The sequence below is a fragment of the Glycine max genome, chromosome 4 (assembly GCF_000004515.6).
Source record: "Glycine max cultivar Williams 82 chromosome 4, Glycine_max_v4.0, whole genome shotgun sequence".
Taxonomy (NCBI): Eukaryota; Viridiplantae; Streptophyta; class Magnoliopsida; order Fabales; family Fabaceae; genus Glycine; species Glycine max.
In genome coordinates, this window is record NC_016091.4 from 19,585,423 (window position 1) to 19,602,938 (window position 17,516).

The window sequence follows — 17,516 nt, forward strand, 5'->3', positions numbered from 1 at the left end:
TTAAAAAAAGTTAATTGTTTTGTTTTTGTTTAAAATTTTTTATTTTACTGATTGATATATATTAATTTATAATAAAGTATAATTTATCTCCAATAATATTTAAGAAAAATGCATATATATAAATACTCAATATAAATATAATTTAGTTAAATATTTATCAAAAATACATATATTTAAGTGATCTAATTCTTTTACCTAATCAAATTAAATAAATAGAACATGTTCAATTTTAATAGTGTTCATTAATTCATGTAAAACTATTATTACTTAAATAGTGCTTTTCTAAAACTAATTAATCTTCAAACGAAACCAAGTTTATCTAGTTTGAAAAAGATGAATAAAAAGAAGAGTTACATAAATAAAACTTAGGTAAGCATCATAATCCATTGGGACTAACACGATTAAAGTAGCAAATGTTTTAAAAAAGCAACAAAATTCCAATGAGGAATTGCAATTTTATTCTAAAAAAGTGACAACAAGTACTTTGCATAATGACTACACAGATTCATCACGCATCAGGGCAATTATATCATTAGCCATTCTTGGTTTCCTTGGTTTGTGCATTTGGGCAAGGATTTCATCTGGAGAATGTCCAAAAGTTGCATTCAACTTAATCGGACCTTTGGTACTAAGTTTGCAATAGATGAAAAAACATTTTTCTGACATCATCGTCGTGTTTGAGCTCCATACAGTCGTATGGAACACAACCATCACCTAAGTAGTTTTGTTGATGGTAAAAAAACATTTACTAAAATTCTTCAGCCTCCGTTGGTGTAAAAAATTAGTTTCCTTAAGGCAGCAAGCGACATGTCCTCACTTATTGTGATGAATTTTAGATCAGTAGGGCATTCAAACACTATCCTTTCATCTGTTGGAATCATGTCACCATTGCAATACACAAGAGCAGATACACTCTCCATGTTTTAAGCAAATGTGTTGAGTTGCATCTAACCCACCTACTACTATATATATTAGGTGATCTACTATTTTCATGTGACACATATCAACTATTGAGATGACACTGACAATATAAATGGTTTAGATTGAGCCTTAATTAATTACGTTTGGTTTGCGTTATTTGAAAAAATAAGTGTTTAGTCAAATTGTCTTGTAGAAAGCATTGTACAGTCACATCATCTCGAAATAAGCAACACAGGGTTAAATACTCTAGAATAAATGAATGTTCAATTAATGCATATCAGAAAATCCAATGCTAATAAGATTTTGAATATGCAAAATTAGAAAAATGTTCAGTCAATGCATACCAATCGCAACCATACCACCATGCTACATACCACCCCATATGCAAAATTTTGAAGAATCCAATTTTCAAGATTTTGATTACAACCATAGCTTGGATCACAAAGAAATCCAAGGTGGAGACTTTCTTTGAAGGGGCGTACCTAACAAAACAAGATGTACAACATGATTTATAGAGCATCATGTGAGCAAAGGAGCTAACTATAAGACACAACTATCGAAACTAACAAAGCTAATCGTCATTTGTGATGACGATAATTGTGCTTGGAGGTGCAGGGCATCATACATCCTTGCAAGTAAGCAGTGGGAAATAAGAAAGCTCTATGAACCCTATACATGTTCAAATACTTCAATCTCACATGACCATGCTAAATTATCGTATTTGCTGATCAGTAAAAGCATCCATAACTTGATAAAAAACGATCCATCAACTTCAGTGTCAGCCTTGATAGCACACATCAAAAGCACTGAAGGATACACCACTACGTACCGCAAAGCATGGTTGGTAAAGCAAAAGGCTATTGAAAACATTTATGACAACTGGAAATATCATACCACGATCTACCAAGATTTTTGCAAGCTATGCAACAATTGCTTCCTGGCATGGTCGTGGAGAAGGAAACACTGCTAATGCCACCCCAAAAAGGTTAACCGGTACAGGTTTCCTCATGTTCCATTGTCTTTTTTAAAGTTTCAAACCCTGTATCGATGGGTTTCAATATTGTAAACCCGTAGTTCAGGTCGATGGAACATGGTTGTACAATAAGTACAAGGGGACCCTCCTTGTAGCAGTTGCACAAGATAGCAACAATAAATCCTTCCAATAGCCTTTGTTGTTGTCGAGAGTGAATCAACGAGAGCATGGTTGTTCTTCCTCCAAAATCTAAGAATGCATGTCACTCTACAACATGGTGTGTGTTTGATTTCAAACAAGTACAAGTCAATCCAAAGTGCCTACTTAAGATGTGATAGCGGGTGGATGACACAGAATTCTATGCAAGTGTATTGTATTCGACACATTGCACAAAATTACATGAGGAGGTACAAGAACAACCCCATCAAAAAATTAATTATCAATATGAGTAAGTGCCAAACTTCTTTCTCTTCATTTTGTATTATTCACAATATTGAAATTGTATGTTTATATCTACTCTGCATATGCAAGGATGGAGCCTACGTTCAATTACTACTACAACATTTTGAGGGAGGAAGCAGATGTTGACCAAGCAATTAATTAGCTTAACAAGATTCCACAAAAAAAATGGACTCTCGCATGTGACAGTAGTCGAGGATGGGGGCATGTGATCACCAATCTTTTTTGAGTAGATTAATTCAGTACTCAAGAAATAAAAAAATATGCCAATAGGTGAGCTAGTAAAATCAACATATGTAAGGTGTAATGCATTGTTCAACAAAAATGGGAGAGAAGCCACAACAATGCTTGCATTTGGCCAAGTTTATATAGAAGTACTAAACAAGGTCATTGAAGATGCATAGAGAAAGGCAAACGCTCACTGTTCTTAAGTTTGATCGACGTGACACATGGTTCTAGGTGAAGGAGACAATGAACTCAAGAGAGGTTGGGCCTGTTGGAGATTTCATGGTCAGGCTGGATGAAAGGTGGTGTGGCTGTGACAAATTTCAGAAATTTCACATGCATTGTTCTCGTGTTGTTGCTGCTTGTAAGCATGCTCATAATGAGTACAAAAACTACATACATCTTGTGTATACCTTGGACAATGTTTCCAACATATACAAATGATTGTTTGGAGAATTGCACAACAAAGCCTATTGGCCACCATGTCATGAGCCAGTGATCTCCCCTGACCTTGAAAAGAAAAAAAGTACTAAGGGTTGTCTCGTTTCCTCTCGTATCCACACTGAAATGGATATCCGAGAACCAAGTCAACCAAAGTGATGTTTTGTGTGTCGCATCTCGGGTCATTCAAAGAAAAATTGCCCTCACTATGTAGGCTCAAGCCAACAACATTGAATGTATGTCATATTGTTTGTATTTTTAAAATTTTGTTGTATTAATTCAAAATATAATATTTAGTACAATTCAACTTGCTTCTATATTTTTAATCTTCATTTGCTCGTTTGCTACATTCTCTTTTTCATTTTATTATCATTCATATTTTCGCATTTATTTTTAATAAGCTAAATGTTTTAATTAAATTAAAATTTGAAAATAAAATGAAATTTATTTTATTAACTTAAATATTTTTCTAATTTAAAAATTGACTTTTAAAATTTTATTCAATGTTAGTCTCTTCTCAATAATTCAAAATGTTTGATATGTATAAATATGATAATTGATATCATTTTATAGGAAAAAATATTTAATGAACATTCACAATGTTATTATTAGACATATAAGGAGTGAGAAAAAATTAATTATAAAAAAATATAACTTTTATACGATTTATGATATGATAACAAAAGAAACATGTAAAAAAAATAAACACTATTAAAAAATATGCTTTCTACATCGGTTATTTATGACTTTCAACATCGGTTTTTGAACCGATATTGAAAGTACCGACGTTGATAGTATTATCGTTAACATCGGTTTTTTAAAAACTGATGTTAACGTTTTTAAAAACTGATGTTAACGTAAAATTACCAACATTGGTTATATAAATAACCGATGTTGGTAATATGAATTACACCCAAAAAAATGTATATTAATGTTGAAAGTTAACATCGGTTTTTTACAAAAAAACCAATGTTAACGTAACTTAACATCGATTTTTTGGAAAAATCGATGTTAGCGAATGTGTTAATTGGACAGTTAACATTGGGTTTTTGAAAAAATCGATGTTAACGTTAACATCGGTTTTCTGTAAAAAAACAGATGTTAACGAATGTGTTAATGTTGAAAGTTAACATCGGTTTTTTAGTTTTTCCAAAAAACTGATGTTAACGTTTTTGATATTAACATCGATTTTTTACAAAAAACCGATGTTAACTGTCAAATTAAGACATTCGTTAACATCGGTTTTTCCAAAAAAACCGATGTTGTTTTCAGGAATTTTTTTTTAAATAATGTCTATGTTTTTACAAAAAAAACCAAAATTTAACCTGTAAATTTAAAATCAGACCACACAGCACACAACATATATCATTTGCATTCTGCTTTCAAATAGGTTTTAGCATAAAACTAGCTATCAACAAAGGTTATTCAATGTTAAAATGAAACAACAATTGTAAAAAATGTAATGCAAAGTATGTAAACTAATTAAGTAACCTAAAGTTACATAGTTGCCTAACATCCTATGTTTGATTTCTAACTTTTAGATAATACTGTGCCCACTGGATGTGAAGCGCCTTGAATCTCTCAACTTCCAATGGTCTAACTTCATTAAAATACTGCATGATCAAATAAAAAAATAAATTAATAATGTAATAATAATTATAAGAAAACCAACTTTGTTTGAAATAAACAATTACCGTCTCCCAATTATTCTTGAAAGATCCTAAGATTATCGTGGATATCTAGTGCATCACGTAGTAGCCACATTCAGTGATTCCTTTTTCTCTATTACACTAAATACATAATGAAATTTGGATATTAATTAAACGTTAACTATAATTAGTGTACACACACATAAAATATATATAAGTAGAAGTTTTATTTAAATCATGTACCTTAACAACAATCCACCTAGCAGCAACCTTGGATTTAGGTTGTGGAGTATCATCAAGTCCTTTCAAAGCACTAGTGTTGAATATGAGGAACATTAAAATATTGATGTTGTTGAGTTATGCCAATGAAAATGTATTGAAAACAATACTGACCTGTTAATTATTCCCTTAAGGTAGTTGTCTGGCCTGTTATGTAAAGAACAAAACCAGACAACTAGGTTTTCCTTAGGCAAAATGACGACCATTTGCCAGTGTCCGCTGCAATAGAGATGAATATGGGTTATTGTAGTAGTATAGATTATTTAAATTCAGTTGTTGTGTTTGACTTACCCATTCAGGTAGGTTCCAAGGTAAACATCTCGTTTTGAACTCTGCATACAACTCTTGATGTAACTTTCGGATTCAAATTGTGATTGCCCAAATCTTTGAATGGACTGTGGCTCGAGGAATCCATACATATAAGAATTCCCGCTCGCAGACTTGTCTCAGTCAGATGCCTGTGTTGCTAAGACAAAGTTAATTATGTATGAATTTAAAACAATTACTTTGGTAATTAACAGTAATCTAAAATGACTTACAGAATCCAAAACTGTATAACAGATATGTTGAGACATTGACCACCGTGTGTAATTTCAGAGAGATCTTCGTGCTTTATATACAGCGGAAAGTTTTCATTAAACACCCCGAATATGGTAGCATCCCACATAACCTGGAGAGGCTTCAAAAACAGTTGTGGGATGGTCAATGCCATCAGGTATAGGGGATCATCGACCACATCATCCAGGCTTTTTGGAGGTTTTGCTGGAGACACAACTGCTTGTTGATCAAACATAGTTAATTAACAAGTTTTGATTATAGTGAACAAATTAATTGAAAAAAGAAACATATAATCAGAATAAAATACATGTTCTGATAAACACTTCACAAGATGTGTTGGCCAAGCAAGAAAGGTGTTAAGTGTCTGCCCCACTAAGGTAACCTCGTCAGTGGGTACAGGAACAAAAGCCTCTGCATCTTTAACCTCCTCAACACCAACCTTGACTTGGCCATGGAACAAAGGGATGTTGTGAACTGTTGTGAATCCCTCATAAAGTCTTCCTAGGGCAACCAGGCAGGAAGGATTTTCTTCAATGTATAGCCCGCATTTGTCTGAGTCACCCGTCCCTGGATCGTTCCCTGAGGGAGCAACACAACTCTCCTTTGTGCTGACACGAGCACCTGAGGGACCAACCTCTGGCTCCGGAGGTAGTGCAAGTCCCTGTGATTGCATCTGAGACTGAAACTGGGACTGCATCTGGCTGAAGGATGCCATCAGCTGTCGAGTCACTTTTTCTGTGATCGACTCCTTTAGTTGGTCCTTGATTTGTTGGGTCAGCTGTTGTAGGTCTTCAGGAGGCATGGAGGAAGAACTGCGGGACGTTCTTGGAGTCGATCCAAAGTATTGCTTTATGGTGAAATCGGCTCCAATAGCACGAACACGGTCAGGGTGCTCTGGTCGCCCAATGGCAGCAATCAGGACATCCTGACGTCCATGGGGGACGAACAATCCCTGTGATGTCTGCTCGTCCAAAGAATCCTGTACAGAACACATATTTGTCCAAGGAATTCACAGAATACACAAAGATAATTACAATTATTAATTAAAAATGACTTACAATCTTGTCAGCTATTTCCTTTGCTGCCTCAGACATCATCTGTCCAGTTTTCTTCGTGCAGGCCATCTTCCACTTCACGTGGCATCTAATGGGAGTGGAGGGTCAATGACGCCCTCAGTGCTTCCGGACTGGGCAGCTTCTTCCAGTCTTTTCTTTGTCTTCTCACCCATGAGCTTTTATTCTAAATATTCATAACCCCCACGAGACAATACGTGGGGGGCAATGTTTTGCTTCTGGATGGCCTGTGCCTTTTTCCGCACATCTTGCAAAAGTTTAACATTAATGAAAATGATTATTACAATGAATTATAAGAAGTGATTTTGTTGTGGAAAACAACTAAAATGACAAAGTACATACCTCCCATAAGGAGTCTTTGCGGGTCTGACAAAACTGGGTCCATTTCTCATTGCTAATGCCGTATTTTTCACAGACAATGTCGTCCACACCGTCCTTGTCGGCTGCAAGTGCCCATTTCCTAGTCAAGTCAGATTTAAACTGCCTCCAGCACTCGCCGACAGTTTGAAGAATTTTCTTCTTTGTCCTACTGTTAGAAGCTTCAGGGATTTCAAATTCCGCCTGACAAACAATAAATTAGGTTTTATTGTAAGTAAATAACAAATTTAGACTACTAAAGAAAATCAACGAAGAAAACTCAAATACCTGAATATCCTCCCATATCAAATCCTTCTGAGCAGCAAGAACTTCCTTCCAGGTGTCATATGTCACGTCGACCTTATCACGAGCGACAATCCCTAAATATATTCTTAATTTCTTCTTGTGGGGACCGTCGGCCTTGCCGGTAGAAAGATCGACGTTGACCACAGGTCTTTCTACCCCAGGTGGTCTAGTGGCCAATGATTGTAGCCGTGTCGCCTTGCGTGTCCGCTTCAACGTAGATGGAGACGTTGATGCATCTACAGGAGGAGGAGGAAGAGGATGAGGAGGCGAGACAGGTGGAGTAGCCATGACCCTTTAAAGAGAAAAAGTTGAGTTAGTTAATATTATCAAAAAACACTGTATGAGTTATGAAAATGAATATACCAAAATGAAATACTATATTAGAAAATTACGTTAGACGATGTTAATTAATTCTCCTTCATCATGATCATTACGATTAGCATGAACGTCATCAGCTTCTTCTTCTCCGATGCTGTTAGAAGTCATTTGTGTAGACAAAGGACTAACATAAGTGTCCATGTATGAATCATCATCTTCTACATTAACACCAATTATTTTCCCATGTAGAACCACATACCACCTTTCATCACAAGAGTCTTGCACATATTAATAATAAATTTTAATTTTTTTACGATATAATTGTTTTTACCAACATTCTATAAAAATTCTATAAAAGTTAAACTCTATTATTAAAAATATTTTTTTTATTTTCAAATTAACTAATATCAAATAATTTATATAAATGTGTGTTATATTTAAATGATAATCATGAAATAATAAAATTAAAATTACGAAATTCATTTTAAAAATTTAGTTTAATTTTTAAATGCTTACCTTTTGAATTTATTATTGTTCATTAATTATTATATTTTTTAATTAAAATATAATTAATAACCCAATGTATGATTTTTTTTAAATATATAAATAATTAAAAAAAGTTTATATTAACATCTGTTAGTTGAAAACCGATGTCGTTAAGCACTTACAACATCGGTTTTCAAATAACTGATGTTAAAACTGAATTTAGTGTGATTTTAACATCAGTTATATGAAAACCGTTGTTGTAAGTATTTAACGACATCAGTTTTCAAATAACCGATGTTAATAGGGCGATGTTAAAACTCATTTTTTTAGTAGTGAAAATATGCTAATAAGTAGGTAAAAAAATGTAAGGGTTCAGTTTCGTCTACTATCGATTATAGATTTAATTTTTAGCATTGGTTTTATCTATTTAAAAGTTTAACTTGATCTATTAATCAATTTAAAGATGTATTTTATATTATGGTTTTTACATAAGTCTAGATAAATTATATTTTTTATAAATTAATATCTATAAATTAGTAAACTAAAAAAATAAAACAAAAAAACACTAGTTTTTTTTTAAGAAAAATGGCAAACAATTTAATAAACTAAAACAAACACTTTATTTTTTTTAATGTAACAAAAAATTAGAAAACTAGTTAAAAAAATTAAAAAAACAAAACTGAAATAAGTAACAAAAAAAATTAAAAAAATGAAATAAAAACAAACTTACATCATTGATTCCGCGGGAACCCAAGTAGTAAGGTAGTTCTGAAGGAAGAAAAAAGACATTGTGAAATCAGTTAAAAAAAACAGAACGAAGAACCGATTTCTCACCTGTTGGATCAAATGGCCTCGAAATAATTAAGGGGGAGTTGAATTAATTATGAACGTGCCTTGACTAATTAAAAATTTATCCTTCTTAATGTTACTAGATTCAATTAGGTTTTACTACTAAGTTATGAGAAAGTAAAGAACAGAAACAATAACTTAGACAAAAGTAAAGCGGAAATAAAAAATACACAGCGGAAAGATAAAGAGTGTAGGGAAGAAGAAAGACAAACACAAGATTTATACTAGTTCGACCACAACCCGTGCCTACGTCCAGTTCCCAAGCAACCACTGGTTCTTGAGATTTCCAATAACCTTGTAAAATCCTTTACAAGCAAAGATCCACAAGGGACGTACCCTCCCTTGTTCTCTTTGAACAACCAAGTAGATGTACCCTCCACTTGAACTGATCCACAAGAGATGTACTCTCTCTTGTTCTCAGTATTACAACCCAAGTAGATGTACCCTCTACTTGTACCACAAAGGATGTATCCTCCAATGTGTTAAGACAAAGAATTCTTAGGTGGTTAGTCCCTTGAATCCTTGTAAGGGGAAACAAAAGATATCTCAGGCGGTTAGTCCTTTGAAATCTTTTGTTTAAAGGGAAGAGGAAGAATCAAAAGAATTCTCAGGCGGTTAGTCCTTTGAATCTTTTGACAAGAGGGAGAAGGAAGAAACAAAAGAATTCTCAGGTGGTTAGTCCTTTGAATCTTTTGGCAAGAGGAAGAAGGAATGAAGAAGAAAAATAACACAAGTTTTTGGCCAATGAACTTTTCTTGTATAAAGAAAGTTTTGAACAAAAACTCTTAGAAGAATGCTTTGAATGAATGAAAGAAATCTGAAAGTTGTCTATTTAAAATTTGTGTCATGGTCACATATTTATAGTCATTTGATGACTCAAGTTAAAAGTTTATGACTCTTGGCAATTTCTTCAAAACTAGTCACTTTTTAAAAGTTGTAACTCTTTTGAAAACTAGTCACTTTAAAAGTTGTGACTCTTTTGAAAACTAGTCACTTTAAAGGTTGTGACTCTTTTGAAAACTAGTCACTTTAAAAGTTGTGACTTTTTAAAAAATCTTCAGAAACAAGTCACTTTAAGAATTGTGACTTTTGGTAATTTATTTTTCAAAATACGTCACTGGTAATCGATTACCATTGTAGTGTAATCGATTACACATCAACAGATGTGACTCTTCATGTTTAAATTTGAAAACCAACGTTTAGAAACACTGGTAATCGATTACAAGTATTGTGTAATTGATTACACAAGTTTGAAATGATTTGAAAATGTTTTATCATAAGTTGTGACTCTTGAAATTTGAAATCTAACATTTTAAAACATTGGTAAATCAGTTTGAAAAGAATGTTGGCTACTGGTAATCGATTACTGCCTTCTGGTAATCGATTACCAGAGAGTAAAACTCTTGGTAAAATATTTTTCTTTGAAAAATTCTTTTGAACAAAATTGTGATATTCAATATTTTGAAAAACTCTTTTAATATTTATCTTAATTGAGTCTTCTCTTGATTCTTTACTTGAATCTTGATTGAACGACTCTTTGATTCTTGAAACTTGCTTTGATTGAACAAGTCTTTGATTCTTGAAACTTGCTTGACTCTTGATTCTTGACTTGAGTCTTTGGCATCATCAAAATAATCTTGGAAGCATTGCTTCCACATCACCTTACACAGTAATTTGTATCATTTGTGAAAATAATTTTTAGGTTGTATTATGTGGATAAATTTTTAATATTTTTGTATAATTGGGGTGAAAAATTCCAAAAACACCCTTATTTATATCACATTTTGTTTCTTATTTAGGGTATTTAAGTCATCAACTTTATATACATATATGTTTAAGTTAAATAAGTTTTTTATATCTAGAAAAAATCAGATGTTTGGTTTTATTATTTGTAATATTTTGTTTAGGCTTAAATATGTTTTTAGTCCATTAAATTTGGATAAATTTTTAGTTCTTAAAAGAATGATTTGTTTTTTTTAGTTGCTCAATTTTTTGAAAAGCTACTTTAAGTCTTTCTAAGTTCAATGTGTTCATGGTTTTACAATTTGAAACTATTTTTAACTGGCAATTTTTTTTTATTTTGAAAAATGATTTCTGACAATTTTATGCCGTCAAAATATTTGACTCGTACGATTTTGAAAAATATTCTGACAATTTTATTTTTTTTACAGATTTTGGCTTTTTGTTATTGCCATAAATCATCCTTAAAGAAATTTAGTTAAAAAAAATTGATGGCGACAAATCGCTACAAATTGTGACACCATTAATGCAAAGAAAGAGAGAGACTATAAATAGATTTTTAAAAATTTGAGGGACTAATAAAAACAAATTCTTTTTTGAAGGACTAAAAAAATAATTACCTAAATTTAAAGGACTAAAAATATATTTAAACCTTTTATTTATTTTTAATCCTTAATTTATATAGTCATGAATGTTAGCCCTGTGGGTTAAAAAAATTTACATATGTTGCTCATTTTTAGTCCATCCCACGGACTAATATTGATTGTTACAAGTAAATGATGGACTAAAAAATGGACAAACAAATTTATAATTAAGGATTAAAATTAAAAATTCTATAGGAATAAAAAATTTATTTAACCTTATCTTTATATTTTATTTTCAATTTATTTTTCTACACACGTAAAATTGCACCATTAAAAAATTGCTCCTTACCTTCCACTTTCTTTTCCTTTAACTTTTTTTCCTAAACTAAGCATACCTCTTGTAACATCCTAAAATTTCCTTCTCAATTTATTTTTCTAAACGCGTAAAATTGAACTATTAAAGACTAGACAGTGAAAATTTTGCATTGTGTAATTTTATTACATATCTATGTGATTTAATTTATTCTCTATATGATATTAATTGTATAAATTTAATATTAGTTATATTTATTTTTAGTGTAAATAATTTATTTAGTTAGTTGGCGGAAATTTGAAAACTACCTGAATAAAATTTCATATGTAGCAAAATTGCATCGCACACTGAGCAGTAGTGTAATTTAACTCTATGTGAGAGTGTTCATTGTGTGAGGATCACTCTAGGTTTACGTGTTCCTAGAGAGATTAACATAATAACCTAGGCAATTAAGATAAGATTTATTAGTTTTGGAAAAAAAAAGTAAAAATATCCATTTTTCTCAAATCCTCTCTCTTTATTTTTTGGTAGTTTTGCAAAAATCAAAACTACCCATTTGTGGTATAGATTGACATGTTCAAAATGGCAGCCAAGGGGGTCATTCAAGTGTCACAAAGCCTTGTCAATTTAAGACTACATCATAGCTTATTGGTTCTCATACCCTAATTTCGTCCGGGGACCATTGTTGATGGCATGCAACCTTTGCTTGACCGCTTCGAGGTACTTGGCACCCATTATTGCACAATACGTGAAGTTCTGTAACGTGTCGGAAGTCAAAAGAAAACATTGTTGCACGATCCGTGAAGTTCCGTAACATGCCGGAAATCAAAAGGAAGCATTGTTATGCAATCCGTGAGGTTCCGTAACATTCTGAAAGCCAAAAAAGGGATGATTACGTAATCCATAAGGTTCTGTAACATTATGGAAGGAAAACAAGTATCGTTACGAAATTCATAAATTTCCGCAACGTTACGGAAAAAGAATCAGCAAAAAAAGGCAGGGGGTGTATTTAGTAAACAGGGGGGTGCAAATAGAAACCAGACCCACTTGGGCCTTCCAGGATGTTCCTCCAGAACTCCTCCCTCATTTTCCTATAAATAGGGGGAGGAGGGAAGAAGAAAAACGTTCAGCCATCCTGGTATCTGAGGATCACTTGAAATTAGTGAAAAAAATTGTTTCCGTGAAGAAAATCCACGCCGAGGCGCTTCCATAACGCGTCCGAAATATTTCCGTGGGTGATTTCGTGAAGATTTTCCGCCATCTTTTGTTCGTTCTTCGTCGTTCTTCGGTCTTCAACCGGTAAGTTCCCGAAATCGAACTTTTTAATTCATTTTATGTACCCTTGGTGGTCCCCACTTGTTTCGCATACTTTTATTTTCATTTCATTTATTTTCCGTACCCCCTTTTGACGTGCTTTAGTAATTTATTTAAGTCATTTTCTCGCCTAATCAAAAAATAAATTAAATTTCCACCGATCATTTGAATTGTAATATCTATTAATTTCTGTTAAAATGAAATCCGACCGTTCGGTCGTGCCGTAACCACGTTGGAAACCAAAAAAGAGGTAAAATAATAATATAATATTAAAAAAATATATTTTAGTAAAATAAAACAAAAAAAATCAATCGGACGTTTCTCTTTGGGATTCTTCTTTCTTAATTGAATTGACTAATAACTAAAGTGAAACTAAGGCTAAAATCAACTCACAAAATCAAGCTTTATCCGCAAAAATCACTGAAAAAATGTTTTAAGGTCCAACGCCTCAGCTTTTCTCACCAAGTAAAAATGGATCATTTTAAGGTCCAACGCCTTAAATGACTACCTTCCAAGTAAAAAAGAATCACTTGATTCGCCCCTTTTGAAAGAACTACGTAGGTCTGATTTCCTCTTCGATGGAGGGTACATAGGAGCAAAAGCCCCGCTTTTGTCGACCTCAAAAATAAAAAAGGAAATAAAGGTTTAAATACATAATTTCACACAATTCTAATCTAAGGCTGTTGTCCTTTGGGACAAACGTGAGAGGTGCTAATACCTTCCTCAAACGTAAAGATAATTCCCGAATCTGGAATATTCTTCATGACCAGTTTCCTTTGGTTTTTCTAACGTTTTCCTTTCAATAAACGTTGGTGGCGACTCCGCGCATTTTCCTCCTTTGGAAGACGCACCCGTGAGCCTCGCTTCGCTCGCCCGCAAAAAGGTAGGTTGCGACAGTTGGCGACTTCACTGGGGATTGTTTTGTGAGTTAGGCCTATTTTTAGGAAAGTGTGGAATTATGAAACTTTGTGTGTGCATTTTTTCTTGAACTGTGTAAAAATAATAAATGTTGTCTTTTCCACATTTTTACACTGCATTCTAAGCACCCACGGGTTTGAGTAAAAAAAAAGAGGGGCCCTATACCCAGGTTCATGGAAATCTAAGGAGTGGAGGTGAATCTATGGTCTCTTTAGAGTAACGCGTCACTTTTTAATGCATACGTTGGGGCGCCGCAATGCCTAGAACGTAGTATTAAAAAAATGGATCTTTTTCGGTCTCGTATATGTAAATTACCACTTGTTTTTCTTTTCGTTTCATGCATGTGCATTGCATCATTCATATCAGAGCCTTGATTCACCCCTTTTTAGGTAAATGATGGGGACAAATCAAATCGGAAAAAGATTCTATCAAGTCAAGATTAAGGGCCTAGATGTCACCAGCCTTAAGGAGTTAGGGCAGTTGATGGGTCAGCTCTAGCAGCAAGCTTTTCGCAAAACTTACGGTAAAATCTGGGACCTAGCCATGATAGAAGTCTCCACAGAGGCCATTTCCTCCCTCACCCAGTATTATGATCAGCCGTTGAGATGCTTTGCCTTTGGGGACTTCCAGCTGTCACCCATGGTGGAAGAATTTGAAGAGATCCTAGGATGTCCTCTAGGGGGAAGGAGACCATACCTCTTCTCAGGGTTCTATCCCTCATTAGCTAGAATTTCAAAGATAGTCCAAATCTCGGCGCAGGAATTAGACCATGGAAAGCAAGTCAGAAATGGGGTGGTTGGAATACCGAGAAAATGTTTGGAGGCAAAAGCAAGAACCTTGGCAGGTAGAGGCGAATAGGCCCCGTTCATAGATATTCTTGCACTGTTGATCTTCGAAGGAGTCCTCTTTCCAAATATGGATGGGTTGGTGGATCTAGCAGCGATCGATGCTTTTCTCGTCTATCATGACCACAAGGAAAGCCCGGTTGCCGCTATGCTAGCCGACCTATATGACACCTTCGACCGAAGATGTGAGAAGAGCAGTACGAGGATTGTTTACTGTACTCCAGCTCTTTATGTATGGTTGGTTTCACACCTTTTTCGCCAAGAGGTGAGGCATGCTTGCCCGCTAGAAAGCCACTGTTCATGCACAGAGAAAGGAGGGGCAAATTGGGACCAACTCTTAGCAAACAAAGAAGGAGCGTCTGTCAACTGGTTCCCTCGATGGAAAGAAGGAAGAACCGGGGTTCTTATTTTGTGTAGAGGATTTCTGAATGTTCCCTTGATAGGGACAAGGGGTTGCATCAGTTACAATCCCGTTCTTGCTATAAGGCAACTTGGCTACCCTATGAGAGGGGCACCGCTAGAGGAAGAGCTCGCGCCTGTCATTTCACGAGGTTTCAATAAAGACCAATGGGGAGACACTTCAGAAGGTCCGCAAGGCATGGGAGGTGGTGCAAAAGAAGGATAAAGAACTTAGGGGCAGTAACAATGGGCCCATCGGTGGCTACCGAAGATGGTTGAAAGCCCACGTGCAAGGTTTGGATTGGCTCCCGAGTTTGAGAACCGCTAAAAGGGAGGAAGTTGAGGCATCGGAGGAAGACGAAGAGGTGCAGGCCCTTAGGGCAGAACTCGAGCAAGCCCAAACAGTCAAAGAAAGGTTCAAATTAGTAGCTCTTAAAATCTGAAAGGAGAATGCCGAACTAAGAGATACAAATATAGCTACCACCAAGGCCTTGGAACAAGAGACCAAGAGGGCTCGTAGGGAAGAGCACGGCCGAAACAAGTTCCGAGGGGCTCTGTGGGGGAGCAACAACGAGCTTAAGCTCCGGAGAGAGGAAAGAGACCAATCACGAGTACATGGCATGGTCTTAAAGAAGGAGTTAGCTGCTTGCTCAAGATCCAAGAAAAGTTTGGCCCAACACTTAGAAGCCACGAAGCAAAGCATGCTGGCTATAATAGGGCAGTACAAAGAAGAGTTAAACCAGTCTTTGACCCATGAGCAAAAGCTAGTAGAGGACTTCACACAAGCATATGCCGAGAAGGAAGCAAGAGGGAGGGTGATTGATGCATTGCATCAAGAAGCAACCATGTGGATGGATAGGTTCGCCTTGACCTTAAATGGAAGTCAAGTCCTCCCGCGACTACTAGCCAAAGCAAGGGCCATGGCTGAAGTGTGTTCAGCCCCAGAGGAAATTCATGGGCTAATCAATTACTGTCAACACATGATAGACTTAATGGCCCATATAATTAGAAAGCGTTAGGTTCTGTTGTATCACTTTTGTAAAATCTTGGCTAGATGAAAGCTTTTGTTCCTTTTTATAAAAAGAGAAGTTCTGAAACTCATCACGTTGTCTAAAAAGACCTTGAGGTGGATCTAAGTGCTCTGATCATTCATTAGCATATTCATGATTTGGTGGCATGCTCACCACTGTTTGTTTCTTTAGGGAACTCACCATAACTAAAAAAGCGCAAAGGCACCCCTATAACACCCGATCCAAAAGTAAGATGGATAACGAAGAGGGAGTGCAAGAACAGATGAAGGCCGACATGTCGGCTTTAAAAGATCAGATGGCTTCTATCATGGAAGCCATGCTAAAAATTCAAAATTCAATATAAGACAATGCTACGGCAGCCGCTTCCAATACAGCTAGGGAAGAGGAACCGGTGCTACAACCCGCAATAAACTTGAGTCGGGACAAAAGCACAACGGGTTTCAATCGGAGGTATAGTCCTCAAGCCTACCCTTATGGTTTACCTCTAGACTTCACTCCCTGTACCACTCCAGACGATTTGAGCCAAGCCCCTACCTTCGAGGGGCAACTCCCTCCTCATGCCGACTATCCTCTGTAGGAAGATGATGAAGGAGATGCCCATTTAGGCCCTCTACTGCCCCCAAAAGTACCGGCCCCCCATGAGTTGCCCCAACCAAACATAACCCGCCATGCCCCGTCTCAATCCGCACCCATTAAGGAACTCGTTCCCATTTCAAAAGACAAGGGAAAGATCGATCTGCTTGAAGAGAGGTTGAGAGCGGTGGAAGGCCTCAGCAACTATCCTTTCTCGGATTTAGCCGATTTGTGTCTAGTACCTGACATCATCATTCCTCCCATGTTTAAGGTACCAGACTTCGATAAATACAAAGGGACGACATGTCCAAAGAGTCATCTTCGGATGTATTGCCGAAGGATGAGGGCATATTCCATGGATGAAAAGTTGTTAATGCACTTCTTTCAAGACAGCTTAGCTGGAGTAGCGGTGGCGTGGTACACAAATCTGGAAGCCTCTTAGGTCCGATCGTGGAAAGACTTGGCAACTGCTTTCATTAGGCAGTACCAATATAACACCGATATGGCTCCCGATCGGAACCAACTTCAGAGCATGAGCAAACGGGAACATGAGTCCATCAAGGAATATGCTCAAAGGTGGAGAGACCTAGCAGCCCAAGTCATCCCACCTATGACTAAGAGGGAAATGATCACGATTATGGTAGATACGCTGCATACGTTCTACTACGAGAAGCTGATAGGATATATGCCGGCCAACTTTGCAGACCTCGTCTTCGCCGGAGAAAGAATCGAGTCCGAACTGAGGAATGGCAAGTTTGAATACGCCTCCAACGCTGGCCCCAACAGCAATAGAAGAGCCCTAGTGGTGGGCACACGGAAAAAGGAAGGGGATACCCACGCGGTCACCACCGCCCCAACGTGGATGAAAACGCCCCAAAATGCTCAAAACTCATACCAACACAACC